Source organism: Diabrotica virgifera, chromosome 3 (assembly GCF_917563875.1).
Source record: "Diabrotica virgifera virgifera chromosome 3, PGI_DIABVI_V3a".
Classification (NCBI taxonomy): domain Eukaryota; kingdom Metazoa; phylum Arthropoda; class Insecta; order Coleoptera; family Chrysomelidae; genus Diabrotica; species Diabrotica virgifera.
In genome coordinates this window covers 249,995,653-250,014,694 of record NC_065445.1, presented here as the reverse complement: position 1 = coordinate 250,014,694, position 19,042 = coordinate 249,995,653, and the positions used below count along the sequence as shown (strand labels likewise).

Sequence of the window (19,042 nt, the reverse complement as noted above, 5' to 3'; positions counted from 1 at the left end):
GATGACTAGGAACTGAAAACGAGGCGGGTTTCAATTTGTTGTGCTGTATGAATAGTTCATGCAGGTCTTCGGCAAAAGCTTGTTCTCACCCTGTCCAAATACTTTCACTGTCTGATCTGTGTCGAAGGCCATGATTTTTAAGCCATTCCTAGATTTGACGAGTATTTGTACAGACATTTACGGCCGATATTATATACAGAACAACTGAAGGTAACTTGGAAGAATTACGTGGATAAGCTTTTTCAAGAACCACGTATAAATAAAATTATATGAATAACACGAAACAAACGTATGGTCCAAACATTCTTGATTGTAAAGTTTGACAGCTGAAAATCAGTAAGAGTCCAGGATTTTTGGAATTGTGAGAAATTATCCAGGACAATTTCATTGAATTGGTTAAAATCAAAATTTGTCGCCTTACCAAAGAACACAACTCCCAAATATTTTGAAGACTACAGACTTATCAGTTCGCTTAGTCACTAGACATCTATTAAGACGTACATAATAAGCAAAAGGAATAATATGGACGCTCATAATAATCACTTATTCCTTATTGCGCCGTGCTCTAACGAAGGTAATCACTTCTTTAAACTATAATCATAATCACTATACGATCACCTTAGGATATACAAAATAAAAGAAGTAGTACAATCAGATCAGATAAGATATCTCTTAAAAAAAGTTATAAATTTAAGCTGTCATGAACAAATAACTTTAAACAACAGATACGCAACGAGATAACTCGTTAGTCTGAAATTACAGGTGTACCAATGTCTTGCAGATAATCTAAGTACACTTAATGAGATGAAATACACGTTTGAAAGATATTATCATTTTCATCTTGCATTTAGATTTTAACTAAATCATATATCATACACCTTGACATCGTTTGCATTACTAAATTTGTTAACTACAGCCTGGATATTACTTAAAAGAGACAAAAACGTCAGACGCCAAATAATATTTTCAGTAAGCGTTTGTCCTTAAAAAGAATTATTTAAAATACATAATATGTAGGAGAAACTGGAGAAATCCACAAAGACTGGACTAGACATACATGCCAGCAGAAATATTATTTTCCTTCCATTACACGACACTGTTACTTCTTCCAAAATTATTTATAAATAAATAAAATTTAGATATTATTTGGGAATAGGCAATATTTTGCAATCAGAAATTATAATTTGAATAGATATATTTTGGTCCTGAATATTGTGTTTTAAACCTCTACTTTGTTATTTAGAGATTTCATAATATAATTTTTAATATAATTTCTTTACCTCTTACAATTATTAATGACTGCGTTAAAATCTTCTAACATGAACCTTGACAGGAGTCAGGAGATGGATATAATGACCGCTATAATAAAAAAAATCATCAATGCTCTACACTCTACACCTTTTTACAAATATAAGCTCCAACAAAAGCTGCACAAGACGAAGACAGGTTCTACAGGTTCTACAGGTTCTACAGAATAAGCCAAATAAAAACGGAACATACGCAGTTAATACAGTGTATCGGAACTACGTTTGAAATAGTCTACCAATACAAAAGTTTGACAAACATAAATCATAGCAACTCAACTACCTGTTTTCTTTTAGGCTAAGGCTACGACCAGACAAGCGACAATTAACGGCGCCATAAGAGCAGTAAAATGAAGCGCGAAAATGGATCCTGGTAAGAAGGATCTGGGTCCTAATTTGTAGCTCATCTAACCACAACAACGACCGAAACACTGTATTTAAATCTCGCGACACGCTGTAATTTACATCCCCATCTGGTCATGCTTTTTACGGCCGGTTCATTTTACTGCTCTTACGGCGCTGTAACAGCAGTAAAATGAAGCGGCAGTAACTGCAGTAAAAAGCATGGCCAGACGGGGATGTAAATTACGGCGTGTCGCGAGATGTAAATACAGTGTTTTGGTCGTGGTTATGGTTAGATGAGCTACAAATTTGGACCTAGGTCCATTTGTTTGCGACACGACGCTGAAGATGGACCCGTTCGATATTGCTTCGCGATATTTCACAGCTCAGTCTGGCCATCCACTACACTCACCGCGGGACCAATTTTCGCGCTTCATTTTACTGCTCTTATGGCGCCGTAAATTGTCGCTTGTCTGGCCATAGCCTTAGCCTAAGAAGACAGGTAGTTGAGTTGCTATGATTTATGTGTGTCAAACTTTTATATTAGTCGACTACATATTTCAAACGTAGTTCCGATACACTGTATTAACTGCATATGTTCCGTTTTTATTTGGCTTATTCTGTATATGGCCATGGTCATCTAGTAGCGATATTCCTAACCGTGAACAAGAAGTATTGGGCTGCAATGTAGTGGACCAGAGAAATGTTAGGGGTGACCGTATTGCGGAATCCTATGGAGAGCATCATCTTGCAATTACAAACATGTTTTTAGATTGGATCGCACCACCCAAGTAGATTGGATAAAATTGACGAATAAGAAATCAAATCGATTACATCTTAATAAGATCAAGATAAAAATCCTCGGTCATCAACTGTAAAACAATCTCATCAACTCCTAGTATTAAACATCCTACTTCATTTTTGACGTTGGACCCCTTCAAAAGAGCCCCCAAAAAAATCATGTCCCTAACTCTTCAAAAATTAATGAAATCTAACAACACTTAGAAGAAAAGAAAATATTTTTCTTTCTTCAGATTAAGTAGGTAGTGATCCTGAAAACGCTTGGATCTATCTCAAAGATAAAAATAATCAGGACTGCAGAAGACTATACGATATGTACTGGATTCCAAAAACAGTAAGCCATATATGGACTTGTACTGCGATTTAACGCAACAAAGAATATAAAACCACATTTGAAACAAACGATGAATACATAGGGTTATCGAAAGAAATAAGAATGTAATGCCACAAAGGCAAATCGGATTACATCTTCCAATTATGCAGAGAAATATAACATGGTTATCGAAATAAACCGAGAGCTTTATTTCAATAAGTTAAACTCATTACCACAAAGTTTAAACCTTAATCGTTATCTGTGATGGATAAGGAAGGTAACATAAAGATCGATACTGACAGAATAGAGGAGATACCTTAATGAACTACCTGGAAGAGAGGAAACTATATGCTATAAACTCGTTCTTCAATAAGGAACCGTAACGAAAATGGACATGGATCAGTCCTAATGGTCAAGTAAAATATTAAATAGACTACATACTTTCATCGGAAAAGTCTGTTGTACAAGACGTAACCGTTCTTAACCATTTTACAACTGGTAGTGACCATAGATTAGTTAGAGCGAACCTAAGCATTAATGGGCAACTTAAAATGAAAAAGAGAACACAAAATTTACAAAATTTAGATATGGAAAAATTAAGGGAAAATAAACAAGAGTATAAAGAGAAAATAAAAAACATCATGCACGATAAAAATCAACTCGTAAATAAAGGAGTCGACGAAATCAATAACATTCTAACACAAACATTACTGAAAGCCGGGAAAGAAGGGCACCCATGAGAAAGAAAAGACAAGAATGGATCTCACATGAAATAACAACATTAATGGAAAAACGGAGAGCACTAGCTCAACAAAACAAGAGATCAACAGCAGAGTATTCGAAGATAAACAAAATCATCAAGAAAAAGATAAAAGAAGAGAAAAGAAAGAAACAAGAAAAACAAGTTGAAAAAGTTATTCAACAAAACAAGAATATGAAGTGCTTACGACCAAAACTGGGAAAAACAGAAATAAATGCCATCAAAAATACTCAGGGAGAAGAGATCAACGATATATATGAAATATTAGCAATAACACAACAGTATTACTTAGACTTATATCAAGAAAAGCAACCAACGACACAAAAAACTCTTCAAAAATTGAAAACTAAAATAAAAAATGTTAACTCTGACCTACAACCAGAGATTAGCAAATCAGAAATAAAGAAAGCCCTGAGAGAAATGAAAAATAATTAATCACCAGGAAGAGACGGTATTACAGTGGAGATGATTAAAAATGGCGGAAAAATTACAAGGGAAGTCTTATATATATTATTGAACAAAATACTAAGTACACGAAACATACCCAGTAATTGGAATGAAGCAATCACCCTATTATTGTTTAAAAAAGGAGACAAAAAAGATCTGAAAAACTATAGACCGATTACCTTGCTTAATGTTATGTATAAAAATTGTTAACTAAAATATTAACCAAGAGACTCCTAAAGACTCCTAAAGAACTCCTAAATTCGACAATTATCAGATTAAAGAACAGGCAGGATTCAGAAAAGGCTACAGTACATGTGATCACCTACTGACAATGAAGTTACTTATTGAGAAAATAAATGAATACCAAATACTCATATATTAGGCATTTATAGATTTTGAAAAGGCATTCGATTCCATGGAACACTGGGCAGTGAAACAATCACTACACAATAGCAGAGTAGATTACAGGTATACAGAACTAATCTCTAATATATACAGTAAGGCCACAACTACGATCCAACTTGAACAGAACACACCTCATACTTATCAAAAAGGGAGTTAGACAGGGAGATACGATTTCGCCGAAGCTCTTCAACCAAGCTCTAGTAGACATTTTCAAGAGATTACAATGGGAAGAATATGGAATCATCATTAACGGCCAATACTTAAATCACCTAAGATACTCTGACGATATCGTCATTATCGCTACAGACAAGGAACAACTACAAATAATGATAAAACAACTAGACCACGAAGCCAGTAAAGTTGGATTAAATATGAATTACAGCAAAACAAAGGTGATAACAAATCAAGAGGATGAGTTAAGAATCGTAGTTAAACAAAACCAAATAGAGGAAGTGAATGAATACATATACTTGGGACAAATAATAAAATTGAATAGAGACAACTAAACAGCAGAAATAAAGAGACGAACGAAGTTAGCGTGGGCCTCGTTTGGTAAGCTCAGCTTCATATTGAAGAATAAAAAATACCCTTAATATCTAAAAACGAAAATCTACGACCAATGTATTCTTCCGGTCCTTACATATGAATGTCAAACATGGACGTTCACAAAAGCGAATATGGACAGAATTGCGAAAACACAAAGAGCAATGGAAAGACAAATGATCAACGTAAGACTGTCAGATATAAAAAGGAATTCCTGGGTAAGAAATATCACAAAATTAAAGATGCTACTCGTCTACCAGCTAAACTAAAATGGAAATTCGCCGGTCATACGATTAGACAAAAAGACGAAAGATGGAATAAAATTATTACAGAGTGGAGACCATGGACATATAAACGAAAGAGGGGAAGACCACAGATGAGATGGCTAGATGACCTAAAACACCAAGCAGGCTCAAAATGGATGCACATGGCTCAGGATAGAGAAAGATGGAGGAGCGAAGGGGAGGCCTATGTCCAATATTGGATGTCGCAAGGCTAATAGATAGATAGATAGACTGACAGAATATTGTAAATCTGGCGAAACAATTGTAACGATTTATATAGAAATAATGAGGCTCAAGCAGAAAATCTATGGCCCTCAGTCTACCCTCGAGAACCTACTTATTGCTCTCTGAAGTGAAAGATGCGATTAAATCGCTAAAATGAAATCCCCAAGAATTGACACCATACCAGAAGAAATTCTGCAGTTACTGGGTGGAGAAGAATTTTATATGATCCATTCTATCTGAGCGTTTACTACTCTCTCCTATTTGTTACAAAATTACTTGCTACAATCGTTACAATGTCAAATATACAAGTTTATACACTGATATTAGTGATTGTGTAACAATTCTAATATTGTTTTGTGCAATTTCTATATAAAGATTTCATAGTTTTATTAATAAATGAATGATCAGCATATTTGCTAGAATTTATTCACTTTTAATATCTTGTAATAGTCTAAGATACGATATAAGGTCGATTTGCACCGATCTGTTTAATGGATAAAAATTATTGGATATGTAATTTAGCATGTTAACAATTACAAAAAATAAGGGTTGCCCGATCTAATCTTGTTCTAACTATAATTAATTAATAGTATGTAATTAAAAAATTACATTTTTTTATAAATAAAAAAAATTTTTCAACCCGGGCAGATATTATTTCAGATTTTTTAGGTCATTCTAAATAAAAAAGGTTTTTAGTAATTTTTCTCTCATTAAGTTGCCTGTCACCTCTTATAACATAATGACCTAATTGTTACCTATTGACCCACTTACCACGCGTGGGAGTCATATGTTGCCCTAGGGCCGTATCCATAGGAATTATATCCATCCTTTGGATTTTGTCATGTTTGCATTTATATGAGACTTTTAGTCTGTTGTTGAAAGGTTTTGACCTTCGTATTTTTTTGGTTGGCTCACCATGTTCTTGTAACACTGATGATGCTCTCATTACAGAGCGAAAACGTTTTGTTTCTACGTTTGCAGCCCTATAGGGGCTTTTTAAACTAATACGACATATACCTTTTACCAAGACAAAAATTTTTTATTAAATTTTACTTTTTATAAAAACTTCCCAGACCTTGAAACTTTGTACATAAAGTCTCTTGGTGTAAGAAAAAAACCAAAACCCTATTCTATTTAGGATATGGATTCTCTTATTCTTCTCATACTCATATTTCTCTACCTATACGTGTTCTGGGCCCTTTTTTATTTACATAAATATGTGTACGTATATTTATGTTCGATACTCAGTATTTTTTCATCAACTTCTGTAATTTTTATTATTTCTGCTTTTCATTTCCAATGGAACTTAGTTACTTTAAAATTTTCATGTATTTTAAGTATTATGATACGAAATGATTTCGATATTTCAAACAGTTATTACTCGTAGATTTTTTTAGTAACCGCTACCACAATACCGGACGACCTTTAGTGGTATTTAAGATCTAATTGCAAAAACCATAAAACTGGTTAGAAAGTGTTACTGAAGTCAAATTAGGTAGTCTTTAGCTAACGACCAAAAAAACAGGCGCGTACTCGTTTGATGAATTTGTACCTATACCAATATAGTTAAATCTTTGGTCTTTGATACCTTCAAATGTTCTGAAGCTATTTCTTTGTGGCATCTTATGCAATTTACTATTTTAATTGGGAAATAAGCCACATTTTCAGTTGAAAATTAAATTTATCTGACGTTGCAACTTCCACTTCGGAAATCGTTATCGAAACACAAAATATTAATCAATTAAACAAATTTTGTTTATGTTGCTTGGTAAAAAAATTCTCCTAATAATTAAATTTCATCTGACTCATTCATATTGACAATTCAGACATATATATTACACATTTTAAAGTAGACGACTTTAAAATGATATTGCCAATATTTATGAGTTGCATTCCTGGGACCACTTTATTGGAAGATAGTTCACCAAACTCTGATTTTCTATGTATGTTATTTTAAAATATAAATAATTAATAATATATAGGTAAATATATAAATATTAATAAAATATAAATAATGTATCCTCGATATGTTATTGACTTAACTAATCGTGGTATTTTCTCTCTATTGATTTCCTCTTTTAATATGAGTTACCAAATCCTACTACATTCCTAGAAGGAATTTGCGGCACAATTGACTTCATTTAACATAATTGGAGCTGCTTCTTTGATTTTTTTCTTTGTTTCATCTGATTCTTTCAGAACTATACTTGAATCTTTTCACTGAACTCTATGTTTATTGTTCCACGCCTGTTTACATTTATTTGAGATCTATCCAATGCTATATTTTTAATATAAGACTGATGTTAACTTATTCTACCGTTTAATGGTCTCGATGTTTCACCTAAACAAAAATGTTCGCATTCACATTGTATTTTTCTTTCTTGTTAGGTTTCGTTTTAGATAAAATATCTCAATGTTTTGTTGCTTTAAATGTTGTTGAAATGTTGAATTTATTTCCTGTTGTTTTAAGTTTCTCGGATAGTCTTTTTATATAAATATGGTATTGTTATAGGCCCTCCTATTATTTCTTGTGATTGTTATAGGACCCCCTTCTACATTACTTTTTCTGTTCCATTAATAATACGTCAATAAAAATTTTCAACTTAAATTGTGGCTTATTTCTCAATTAAAATAGTAAGTCTTTGATCCTGTTTAGAATTAATGCATAATATTTTTAATTAAAATTATATGCTTGCGGGGTTTGGACTTCTAGTTCGGAAATACCTACTTCAAAAAAACATAAAATGTAAAAATAATGATATATCCTGTATATATTCGGAAATATAAGAATATTTATTTACATGTAGTACTTTTTGTTGTGGAAGGTTCCGCATACCATGGACAGATAGAAAAATACGCAGTTTCTCAACTAATCATCCAAAGAAAGATTGAGAGCAAGAGAGGAGTAGGTCGCAAACAGCTGTCGTGGCTACCAAATATAAAGAACTGGACAGACATAAACAACACTTTCGAGCGTTTGGACTCTCTCCCTTGACGCTATTTGCACTCCTATCTATCTTCTCTCTTAGAGATACTATCTGATCCAACTACTTTACCTTTGTTGTACTGCTCGTTGTTTAATTTCCTCGTTTGTTTTTATGTTCACTATACCTAGTACGTTTGGCTTTTTTAAATTACCTTCTGTTAAACTCAACCTCGCCCTTTATATCCCTCTTTCATCTTTATTTAAGGTAGATTTTTTCTCTTTCTTTCTCCCCTTCTTTATACCCTTTCAGGTGTCGGATTTGGATTTAGTTTAGCTACATATTCACCCATCTCTTCCATTCTTTTCTGTCTTGTGCTATTAGTTTCATTTCTTCTAGCGTTTTCTGTTTAATTTTTCCTGCTTCCACCATTTGCTGTATCCATTTTTTGTAATATTCCTTGTTTCGTGAATTTTTCTTGTTAGTCTACTAGGTTTCATTCTCATCAGATTTTCATACCAGTTTAATTGTCTCTTTATTATTTTATTCATTATTGGCCCCTGTTTAGTTATCCCTCTTATTGCCTCATTTCTTATTCTATCCCATTTGGTCTCTCCGGCTACAGCTCGTAGATGTCTCATCTCAATTGCATTTATTCTACTATTATGCTTTTTCGTATACAGTATCGTCGGTATCACAATCGTATTATATATTTTAATTTTTGTTTCGTGGGACAATTCTTGTTTCCTCAGAACTGGCGCTAGTGCGTAGTAAAGTTTGTTTGATTTTTTAGTTCTATTTGTTATTTCGAGGTCTATTTTCCCATCATTGGTAATTATACTTCCAAGATAATCATATGCGGTAACTATTTCGAGTTGAGTATTTTTGCATTTTATACAGGGTGTCCCGGAAAATAGTGCGTTCCTTTAAGGTATAGATATAATACACAATTTAGAACAAAAAAGTCCTATACCATTTTTTTCTAAAGTTAACCGTTTCCAAAAAAATGATTACATTGGTTTCCATATACCTGAATTTTAATCTTCAGAAAATTAAATAATCTGGCAACATGTTATGCACTGGTGAATAAGAACTCGTTTGTGTCTTACAGTATTTAAAATAATCCAACCTAATACTTACTATTTTTGTTTACTATAATTTTTTTAAAATGTAGTTGAAATATGGCATAATTTTAAACGAATTATACTTACATATTTTAAGATGAAAACACATGTTTTAACTGAACCACCACTTTTGCGAACACATGAATTCATAGAGTAATATGCACTCATACGACGAGAAATTCCAGCAAAACATTTTGAAAGAATTTTAGTAGGTATTATGCCTCTCCATTTATTGATCTGCCATAAATAAACAACATAATATCATAATATTACTCATGAACACACGATTCAAAAACATTTTCGGCGTTGACACTAAACAGGATTCTTCCAAATTATCTGTTTACTAAACATGGGACTATTTACGTTTAGATTTTTGTACTTCACAGAGTTGCCAGATTTGAATTTGCGTTCCAAAATGTTTTATAGTTTTTTGGTCAAACGGTTGAATTTAGAAAAAAATGTTATAAGAGTTTTTTGTTCTACATGGTGCCTTCTACCTATACCTTTAAGGAACGCACTATTTTCCGGGACACCCTGTATTTACTTAATTTGCTTCCTTTTCGCCGATGACCATTATTTTACTTTTCTTGATGTTTATTTCCATTTTTAATTTCTCTCTTTCTTCTGTACATATGTTTACAAGTTTTTGCATTTTTGTCACGGAATCTGCTATAAGGACTATGTCATCCGCATACAATAAGGCTTCTATTTTGATTGGCTGTAATCTTTAGTATTCTATTGTTGTTTGTATTTGGTTCGTTATGTGAAAACTTAACCAGCTTTTAAAGCTTAAATGTGAAAACTATATAGAGGGATATCAGTGACTAGTACATTCAGCCGTTTGTATGGACGAATAATTAGAGACCGCATTGAGAAGGAGTACAAAGACCAAGAGGAAGAAGAACAATCCGGTTTTCGAACAGGAAGAAGCTGTACTAATAATATCTTCTGCATCAAACAACTAATAGAAAAAAAATTAAGCACAAATCAAGAAACCCACCTCATGTTTATTGACTTGCAGAAGGCGTACGATACAGTTCGTACGATTCGACAGACGAATATTAGTGTCACCTTAATAAAAGCCTTAAGAAATTTGTATGAAGGGTCAACATCACAAATAAAAACTGGAAACAGATTATCGCAAAGTTTCCTGGTTAATAAAGGTCTACGTCAGGGGTGTTGTGTATCACCGACCTTATTTAAAATACAGAGAGAGTCTGTAAAGTGGAATAAATTCAATATCTCAAATACTAATTGTTTTTTTGGAAAATGCTCAGACCCGTCGATTAGTATTTCAAATTGTCCTTTTTGACATTCAATAAAAATGTATACAGGGTGTCCCAATTTAGAGATATGACGTCATCGTCGATTTTCTTAAATGGCAACACTGTCATTTTGATAGCTAATTTGATAGGGTTTGTAAAGTTATACATAACTGCAAAATATCAAATTTTTATTCTCTACCATTTACAAGATAATAGAAAATAACAAAGTTATATCTGTAATTTGGAATATATTCAATAATTAAAATACTAACTGTTTTTTTGAAAAATGCTCAGACCCGTCGATTAGTATATCAAATTGTCATTTTTGACATATAATAATAATGTATACAGGGTGTCCCAATTTAGAGATATGACGTCATCGTTGATTTTCTTAAATGGCAACACTATCATTTTGATAGATATTTTGATAGCGTGTGTAAAGTTATACACATCTGAAAAATTTCAAAATTTTATTCCCTACCATTTACAAGATAATAAAAAATAACAAAGTTATGAAGAACAAGAAGTAATCAAATAATAATTGAATTTATTTATTTCAATTAAGCAAATGCTCATAACGTTGCCCATTGACAATTTGACAATAATTGAGGGCAACATTATGAGTTTTTGCTTAATTTATTGAAATAATTAAATTCAATTACTAGTTGATTATTTCTTTTTCATAACTTTGTTATTTTTTATTATCATCTAAATGGTAGAGAATACAAATTTGAAATTTTGCAGTTGTGTATAACTTTACACACCCTATCAAAATAGCTATCAAAATGACAGTGTTGCCATTTAAGAAAATCAACGATGACGTCATATCTCTAAATTGGGACACCCTGTATACATTATTATTATATGTCAAAAAGGACAATTTGATATACTAATCGACGGGTCTGAGCATTTTTCAAAAAAACAGTTAGTATTTTAATTATTGAATATATTCCAAATTACAGATATAACTTTGTTATTTTCTATTATCTTGTAAATGGTAGAGAATAAAAATTTGATATTTTGCAGTTATGTATAACTTTACAAACCCTATCAAATTAGCTATCAAAATGACAGTGTTGCCATTTAAGAAAATCGACGATGACGTCATATCTCTAAATTGGGACACCCTGTATACATTATTATTGAATGTCAAAAAGGACAATTTGAAATACTAATCGACGGGTCTGAGCATTTTCCAAAAAAACAATTAGTATTTGAGATATTGAATTTATTCCACTTTACAGACTCTCTCTGTATATGTTGCAAAAGCATTGAAAGAGTGGAAACGAAAATGCAGAGGCATGGGCGTAGACCTTGGAGAGATTTGCTTATATACATTGCAGTTTGCTGATGACCAGGTTGTTATAGCAAACGATAAAGATGATTTAGAGTACATGACAAGGAAATTACAAGAAGAATATAGAAAGTGGGGACTAGAAATTAATACAGAAAAAACAAAATACCTGCCAATAGGTACCGAACTATCGAACATCACATTAGAAAATAATGAAATCATCATGCCCTGCGACCATTACACATATCTAGGAATCGTTTTTGACACAACGAGGAAAGATGATGAAGAAATAAAGAGAAGAATAACACAATCCAGAAAAACAATAGGTTGTCTAAACAGCGTACTGTGGAATCATGAAATAGGAAAAAGAAGAAAACACAATATCTACGAATCTCTAATTAAAAGCAGTCTATTGTACGGAGCAGAAACTTAACGGATAACCGAAAACAACAGAAGAAAACTGGAGGCGGTAGAAATGGACGCTTTTAGAAGATCAGTAGGAGTGTCACGCAGAGAGAGAATACGTAATGATGAGATAAGACAGCGAATGGGGGTTGACGGCTCTCTAACAACAGACATAGAAAGAAAACAGCTGATATGGTACGGACACGTCCAGAGGATGGATAACTCAAGACTCCCTAAAATAATTATGCAATGGGTACCACCAAACCGCAGAAAGAGAGGAAGACCCAAGAAATCTTGGAGAGAGGGAGTAACGAAGGCGATGAGCGCAAGGGATCTTAGAGAGGGCCAATGGGATGATAAAGTGTCATGGAAATTAGGCATCGGACAACGTCGCAAGACGTTTTAAAACCGATTGATATATATATTTGGTTCGTTAATTCTCCAGTATTTGTAGTCAATTCATTCATGACGATTATGAATAGTAGCGGACTAAGACTGTCTCCTTGTTTGATACCTCTTTCCCAATTGAATTCTTCAGATCTTTCTCCTGCTATCTGTACACGTCCTTTTACTACTCTGCATATACTTTCAATTATTTTATTAGTGTAATTGGTACTCTCATGTTCTGCAAGCATTTCTATATAATTTTTCTATCTATAGAGTCGAATGCTGCCCTTACATCTATGAATGCTAGAATGAGCTTTCCCCCCGAGTCAACACTTCTTTCTATTATATTTCTAATGATGTAAATATTATCGTTTGTCTGTCTTTCTGGTCTAAACCCTGCTTGTTCTTCTCCCGCTGTCCTACTTTTTCTACTTCTTGTCTCTTTTATTATTACTATTTAAGGTAGATATGTATTTTAAAAATTCCAAGTACAGGTCTGGACACTTCCACTGTAAACGTCAATTCGGATATAAGACGTATTTATCTAGTACTAGTATAATGCAATAGATACCTTCAATCTTAGATTCTTATACAGGGTGATTGATTAGTGTGAGGAAGCTCAGTATATCTGTTATAGTAAAAATTACAAAAAAAATTTATTGACAAAAATTGTAGGCAGCTTTAAACTCCACATTTTAAAATTAGCTACAATCTTACAGGGTGTTCCATAAGATGGTGGCAGACCAAACTTATGTTTTTTTAAATGGAACACCCTGTATTTTATTTTAAATTTGAAATCTGCTTCACTTTCCCATCACAACAATGTAAAGTTTTATTATGTTATACCGGGTACTTAAAAAGTTATAGCCAATATTACCTGAAAATCGTATCAAGTTTAACTCCCTGTATAATTAAAAAGAAGTATAGGAACATTGATCTATTGCAGCCATAGTTTTTTAATAATTGTTAAAAATTATAAAACACGTTCGTTTTCATAATATTCGTTAAATCAAATACAGGGTAAGTCAAAATGCAAGTACATTATTTCCTTGGTAATTTTAAATAGAACACCCTGTATTTTATATCACTATCGAAAGGTACTAATATCGTACTTCAAATTTTATAAAGTACTCCCTATACCTAAAGTTATCAGTTTTTTAGATATTTTTATTTTTCTATCAAAGTATTAATTTGGTAGATATTTTAACGTTTACCAATAATTATTGTGAGTTGGCCATGATTGATTTGTCAGAAACTGACAGTTTGACATTATTGTTTATTAATTCAGTATAGGGCTTTTCATAGACTGTCATTTGTTTCGAGCTACTGTCATATGTTTTATAATCTGTGTATATTAATATTATACACGGATTATACGACATGCGACCGAAGCTCGAAACAAATTACTGTTAATGAAAAGCCCTATTGGCGTACACCGTAAATTAGCAATAATGAATTTTACTACTGATGAAATGGTAGATATGATCTGGATTTTGGGGGAATGCAATAAAAATTCATTACTATCAGCTAGAATTTATCAATAACGGTTTCCAGATAGGCGGCAACCGAGACAAGATACATTTGAAAAATTGAAAGATCGCTTTAACCGCAATGGTTCAGTGAATTATGAAAAACATGAACGAACAAAAACTAGTGTGACAGAGGAAAACGAAATTAGTGTGTTGATGGGAGTTACAGAAAACTCACACACAAGTATTAGGAGTATTTCCAATGAACAAGAACTTAGTTACTACTCCGTTCAAAACATTCTATCTAAAAACAAGATGCACCCTTATCACATTCAAAAGCACCAATAATTAAATAATGATGATTTTCATAAACGAATAGTATTTTGTGAACGGGCCTTAGAAAAAATTAATGAGCAGAGAGATTTTTTTGATTACGTCTTATTTGGTGATGAAGCTACATTCCATCGAAACGGTTCTGTTAATAGGCATAACTTTCACTACTATTCAACAAGTAATCCATACCACATAGTACATAGTCAAACAAGATAGTCTCTAAATGTGTGGGGAGGTACCGTCGGTACCCATGTAGTAGGACCATATTTTTTTGAAGATAATTTAAATGGTGAGATATATTTAGATTTTATCGTAAATTAGTTACCGATATTATTAGAAGAGGTTCCACTTAATATACGTGAACAAATGTGGTTTCTACATGACGGTGCTCCTGCGCACCACAACGAATTAGTACGTGGTGAACTTAATGATCAGTTTGGTGAAAGATGGATAGGAAGGGATGGACCGGTAAGGTGGCCCCCAAGGTCACCAGAGTTCAATAAAATGGACTCATTTTTTTGGGGTTACGTTAAGAACGAAGTATATAAAATACCTCCAACAACAAGAGATGATATGAAAAATAGAATCCGAATTGTATTTCAAAATATTTCTTTACAAATGCTTAGCAATGTAGGCAACTCTTTGAATGACCGCTTTCAAGTATGCATAGATGTTTTGGGAGGTCATTTTGAACACCTTACGTTAAAATTACTGTTGTTTTTTTATTTTTTTGTGTTGTTATTTTTTTTTAATTTTCCGTCGGTTATTTGTTATAAATTTTATTTAAAATAAATTGTTTTCTTTTCTGTGTCGGTATTTATTTACTGAATTAATAAATAATAATGTCAAACTGTCAGTTTCTGACAAATCAATAATGGCCAACTCACAATAATTATTGGTAAACGTTAAAATATCTACCAAATTAATACTTTGATGGAAAAATAAAAATATCTAGAAAACTGATAACTTTAGGTATAGGGAGTACTTTATAAAATTTGAAGTACGATATTAGTACTTTTCGATAGTGATATAAAATACAGGGTGTTCTATTTAAAATTACCAAGAAAATAATGTACTTGCATTTTGACTTACCCTGTATTTGATTTAACGAATATTATGAAAACGAATGTGTTTTATAATTTTTAACAATTATTAAAAAACTATGGTTGCAATAGATCAATGTTCCTATACTTCTTTTTAATTATACAGGGAGTTAAACTTAATACGATTTTCAGGTAATATTGGCTATAACTTTTTAAGTACCCGGTATAACATAATAAAACTTTACATTGTTGTGATCGGAAAGTGAAGCAGATTTCAAATTTAAAATAAAATACAGGGTGTTCCATTTAAAAAAACATACGTTTGGTCTGCCACCATCTTATGGAACACCCTGTAAGATTGTAGCTAATTTTAAAATGTGGAGTTTAAAGCTGCCTACAATTTTTGTTAATAACTTTTTTTTGTAATTTTTACTATAACAGATCTACTGAGCTTCCTCACACTAATCAATCACCCTGTATAAGTTGCATTTGATTTCTTCAGAGAATGATATATGATTGAAACATATTTCACAAATAAAAAGCAACTCTTGCTGTGTTGATGACTGCATGATGGTTTATTGCTAAGATCGGTCGTAACATGATGCATGTAATGAAAATTTTATAAGCTTAATTGAAAGTTTTATGTGTTTTTTGATTTTAATGACCCTAGCAGTGCCCATATTCTAACTCCTTCACATTATTGTGCAAATGGCATAGAAACGTTTTAATAAAGAAGAGAACAAAAACATTCCTAGGTAATTAAACTTTATGTGGAATGTTATAGATTTTGATGAAAAAATATATAAAAAATCTTCTTTTTTATTGGTCGTTATAGTCGGAGAGATGGAAGCGATTTTGTGCGTGATAAGTAATATTGAATTGGAGAGTATCAGACGGGCTTCCGACGGGGAAGATCGACACTGGATCAAATATTCACAGTAAAACAGATCTTGAGCAAAGCATGGGAACACGATATTGATGTTCACAACGTGTTTGTAGACTTCAAACAGGCATACGACTCAGTCAAAAGGAACAAACTATACTATATATTGGCTGAATTGGCAATACCACACTAGTTAATAAGACTCATTAAAGCCACAATGGATGAAACTCAGGCATATGTACGAATACAAAACCACCGGACAGACTTTTTTAACATTTCGCAGGGACTAAAACAGGGAGATGGGCTGGCTCCAACATTGTTTAACCTGGCACTGGAGTATGCGGTTAGGCAAATGCAAACTGGACGAGGAAATCTACTGACCAACCGAACGGTTCAACTGGCCGCTTATGCTGATGATATTAATATTATGAGTAGAACATCAACAGGAGCACAGGAAACATATGCAGAGTTAAAAACACAAACAAAAATGCTAGTTCTGGAAATTAACACAGAAAAAACAAAAATAATGACTCAAACGAGAAGAAATATAGTCCCAGAAAACATTATACATGAAGATGACATTGAAACGGTTGAAAAGTTTACATACCTGGGAGTAGAAATATATGCCGACGGATCAGAAGATGGAGAAATAAGGAAGAGAATAACGCAGGCAAACAGAGCTTATTTTGCCCTCTCCCATATATTTCGGTCAAAAAGTGTCCACCGAAATACAAAGATGAGAATCTATAAAACCTTAATTCGACCAATAACATGCTATGGCAGTGAAGTCTGGGTGCTGAAAGAAACATCCAAAAACAAACTCGACACATTCGAAAGGAAAGTACTTAGGAGAATACTAGGACCTGTGAGGGAAAATGGAATCTTCAGAAGTCGATACAACAACGAGCTTTATCAACTTTATAAGGAAACGCCCCTGTCAGACTTCATTAGATTACAAAGATTGCAATGGGCCGGACATGTGATAAGAATGGGAGAGGATAGGCTACCAAAACGAGCACTGAATGCTAGAATGCAAGGAAAGAGACCGGTTGGGAAGCCACGAAAGCGCTGGGAAGACACAGTAAACAGCGACGCACAAGCCCTTTTAGGAGTCCGTGTATGGAGAAGAGCAGCTACAGACAGGCAAGGGTGGAGGCAAAAAATAAAGGAGGCCAAGGCTCAATTTGGGCTGTAGTGCCGTAGAAGAAGAAGAAGTAATATTGAAAAACTATACGGGGATATATAAAATTAGTTGTTTACATGCCTTTCCCCAACGGCCGGAAAACATAGTGGGGGACGAGAGTAGTTATAAAGGGTCAATTTCGCGGTTTTTATTATTTTTCTGTGACGCTCATGATCGAGATAGTGTACCAAAATTTGGGAATAAGTAGGTCATGAAGTAAGTAAGTAAAACCTCCAGGGGTGGTACGCTGTGTGGCCGACAAAGGGGTGGGACAGGGATGAATATAAAAAATATTAGGGGATTTTTGTGACGTTCGTGATCTAGTGAACCAAAATTTGGGAGCAAGTAGATCGTGACGTAACTCAGCAAAATCTCCAGGGACGAAAACCAGAGTTGGGAATGAGGATAATTTTAAGGGGTCAAAGTCGCAGTTTGTATTTTTTTCTTGTGACGTGGCACAACATTTGTCCCCCTCGCAGCGTTCCGCCCCTGGAGATTTTACTTAGTAATGACATGGTCTACTTATTCCCAAAATTTTGGTGCACTATCTCGATCATGAGCGTCACAAAAAAAAATAAAAACCGCGACTTTAACCCTTTATAACAATCATCGTCCCACACTCTGTTTTCCGGCTCTGGGGATTTTACTTAGTTATGTCATGGTCTACTTACTCCCAAATTTTGGTGCACTATCTCAATCACGAACGTCGCAAAAAACCGCTTATATTTTTTATACTCACCCCTACCCCCACCCCTTTGTCGGCCACGCAGCGTTCCGCTCCTACAGATTTTACTTAGTTACGTCATGACCTACTTAGTCCTAAATTTTGGTGCACTGTCTCGATCATGAGCGTCACAAAAAAAAAAAAAATAAAAACCGCGACTTTGACCCCTTATAACTACCCTCGTCCTCCACTCTTGTTTCCGGCCGTTGGGGAAAGCCATGTACACACAACGGCGGATCCAACAACCTTGCAAGCTGTGGGCAATGAAATAAAAATTTTCTAGTGACTGGCGTACGCAGGATTCTTTTTCGGGATGGGCTGTTATTTTCTTATTTTTCATGTACCATATCCTTTCAGAACGTTGGTTACCATCATATGTATCTTAATTTTATTTATTGCCACCCTAAATCAACCATGAAGTTCTTCTTCGTCCTGGACTGCGTTTGCCTGCTATTTTCGCTTGAATAATATTTTGTAGCAATCTATATTTGGGACCTCTCATTAAATGTCAGAAATAATCCAGCTGTCTCTTCTTGATACTCGCAGTAGTCTTGCTGATATATGCTAGTACATCTTGTGGAGTT

At 33.5% G+C, this 19,042-nt stretch overlaps 1 protein-coding gene across 2 annotated transcripts in view; it reads right to left on the bottom strand.

Moving 5' to 3' along the window:
- The window catches only part of LOC126881677 (elongation of very long chain fatty acids protein AAEL008004), a 210,744-nt gene that overhangs the window by 30,093 nt on the left and 161,609 nt on the right, over window positions 1–19,042 (bottom strand). The window lies entirely within an intron of this gene.